The 2649-nt window shown below is 42.2% G+C and overlaps 1 non-coding gene across 1 annotated transcript; it reads left to right on the top strand.

The window, feature by feature from the left end:
• The first annotated feature begins 1831 nt into the window (after positions 1-1831).
• On the top strand, positions 1832-1903 carry TRNAA-AGC (transfer RNA alanine (anticodon AGC)). Its single transcript has one exon. It is a non-coding gene; the product is annotated as a tRNA-Ala (tRNA).
• Positions 1904-2649: the final 746 nt, after the last annotated feature.

Below are 2649 nucleotides of genomic sequence, written 5' to 3'. Positions count from 1 at the left end.
TTTGTTTTGAGTGACCTCTAAAGAATTCCTTAATCCTTTGTGAGACCAGAAATGTCACAAAAAGTGTACTATCAAGAGACTTTGTTGGGAAGATTTTTTTAAAGCAAGAACCAGAAAGTACAGACCAATGGCTGAAAAATATATAAGCATGCAAGATTATTTAGTATTCCAATGGATAACGTATACCCTGAGCCTAGTCATGAGAAAGTATCAGTCAGTGAAAGACATTCTATTTTTAAAAATGAAATGAGGCCCGGGTGGTGGCTCACGCCTGAAATCCCAGCACTTGGAGAGGCCAAGGAGGGCGGATCACGAGGTCAGGACTTTGAGACCAGCCTGGCCAACATGGTGAAACACCCGTCTCTACTGAAAATACAAAAAAAAATTAGCCAGACGCAGTGGTGGGCACCTGTAATCCCAGCTACTCAGGAGGCTGAGGCAGGAGAATCATTTGAACCCGGGAAGCAGAGGTTGCAGTGAGCCAAGATCACGCCATTGCACTCCAGCTGGGCGACAGGGCAAGACTCTGTCTCGGAAAAAAAAAAGAAAGAAATGAAAATAACACTATTTTTTAAATGACATATCAATGTCATAAAAAATAAAGACTATGCAAATATTCTTCATTAAAGAAGACTAAAAAAGATATGACAACTAAATGCAACGCCTGACCCTAGACTAGATCCTGTATGAGAGGAAAACATCAAGTCAATTGGTCAACTTGAAATGCAGACTGTAGATTAAATACAGCTATTGTATCAATGTTATATTTACAAAAGTTCCTAATAGTACTGTGGGTATATGGTAAAATACTTAGTAAAGGAAATGGACGTGATGTAAGCAACGTACAGGAGCGAGAAGCAGCAAATGATAAGGCAAATGGGGTAAAATATTAATATCTAAATCCAAGTAAAAGATAGAAGGGTATTTTTGTATTATTTCTATTTTTTCAACTTTTTAGTGAGTTATAAATTGTTTCAGAAAGAGAGAGGGAGAGATTTCAACGGAGGTGCCTCAGAAGTCAGTAGTTGTGAATCTGGGTTGGGCTGGGCCAGCTCTTTAAAACGTGGGAAGTTTCCCCCACCGCCCCTCACCATTCGAGAAACCAATAATTTTTCATTGCTCCATGGTTTCCTACAGATCGGTCGCCAAGAAACAGATGCCAGCCCAGCCTTACCTAATTCATCTTTTTTTCAAATAACACTACTACCCCACCCCCACCCCCATCAGCTTGGCTTAGCAGGGGACCCTCAGAGTTTTGTCGGAGGTAAAGTACTCTAGAAGTGCCGATCTGGGTGCCTACGTTATGCCTCTCACTCGGGACCAGGTTTCCAGTTTGTTCTTGTGATTGATTCATGACATCTTGAGCTCGCAAGAACGTTCCCTGCCATCACCACTAAATGTTCAGTGGACGTTATGGGTTTTTAGAAACGGAAGTGATTTGAGAGTATTTGTTCCAAGAAAGGCAGCGCTGGGCGCGGGGACTGGAACTCGGTAGGCGAGGATCCCCTTTGATGCCCCCCTACAGTTCCCCTTCAAACACGTACGTCTCAGCTGGTACTGCGCTACTGGCTTCGGCCTCCTGGGGCCTTATGGTTGAAAAGAGCAGGAAATCAAGCTGGAAAATGCGAGAGACAACAGATTGTCTGCTTTCAGGCTCCTTCCTTTGTAATTTCACTGTGTTGCTTTCTTTGGACGCTGCTTGTGCAGGACCTAGGCTAGCTGTTTCACAAATTGCGGAGTTTGCATTCATGATTTCACTGCAATTTACTGAATCTTTGAGAAATACCGATTATAAATCATGAAAGAAATGCAAAGCAAATTGCCTACGGTTGGGGGTGTAGCTCAGTGGTAGAGCGCGTGCTTAGCATGTACGAGGTCCCGGGTTCAATCCCCGGCACCTCCACCAGTTTTGGGAGTGAGCACTTTCTCCCCTGGCTTTCCACTTTCATTTCTCCCTCCTGTTAAATAAACCTGGTCTCACTCACTCAATTTTCTGCTTGTCTGTACAGCCTTTGCGGTGTTCAATATCTGTATCGATAGATAGCATTGCCACACCAGGAAGTTTTGAACCCTTTGTAACAAGCATTTTTGCAAATTAATCGGCCTGGTTTCTTTGGATTTCATGCTATGGTATTACTGAAAAACAGAAAAAAACAGAAAAAATATAAAAATAATAAGAGACCCTTTGTTTTATTCACTGTTTTTTTCTTTTCTTTTTTGAATTCTGAAGAGTTCTTGGAGCAAAGAACAGCATGGAAGTTTAATAGCAGAAACATATCTTATTGATGTCTTTCTTCTGAGCTTCCAACCACCCTATACCTTACCTTTTCTTGAATCACCAGATATGGAAGCAGTGAGCCCTGTTAGTATCATGTGGTGATAGGTACATGAAGGACAATAAAATGCTGTCTGTCCTAGCATAGGGTGCCTCCCAAGTCTAACCTGAATGAGACAGATGGGATTGGCTGGTTAAATGAAGCCAGAACTACTGCCCCTTTGCTGAAATAGCTTAGTGGGAGTGTGAGAGACCAGGCATCCAAATATCTCTTGTTCAAGAAAATGTCATTAAACATAAATGACATGTTGTTGGGAAAAGGGCTTGTGGGAAAAGAGCTTGTGGGGTGCCTGCATAAACTGGCCATAAAAATA

Source organism: Macaca fascicularis, chromosome 4 (assembly GCF_037993035.2).
Source record: "Macaca fascicularis isolate 582-1 chromosome 4, T2T-MFA8v1.1".
NCBI classification, from domain to species: Eukaryota; Metazoa; Chordata; class Mammalia; order Primates; family Cercopithecidae; genus Macaca; species Macaca fascicularis.
The sequence above is the reverse complement of the archived record's forward strand: the minus strand, read 5'-3'. Positions and strand labels throughout refer to the sequence as shown.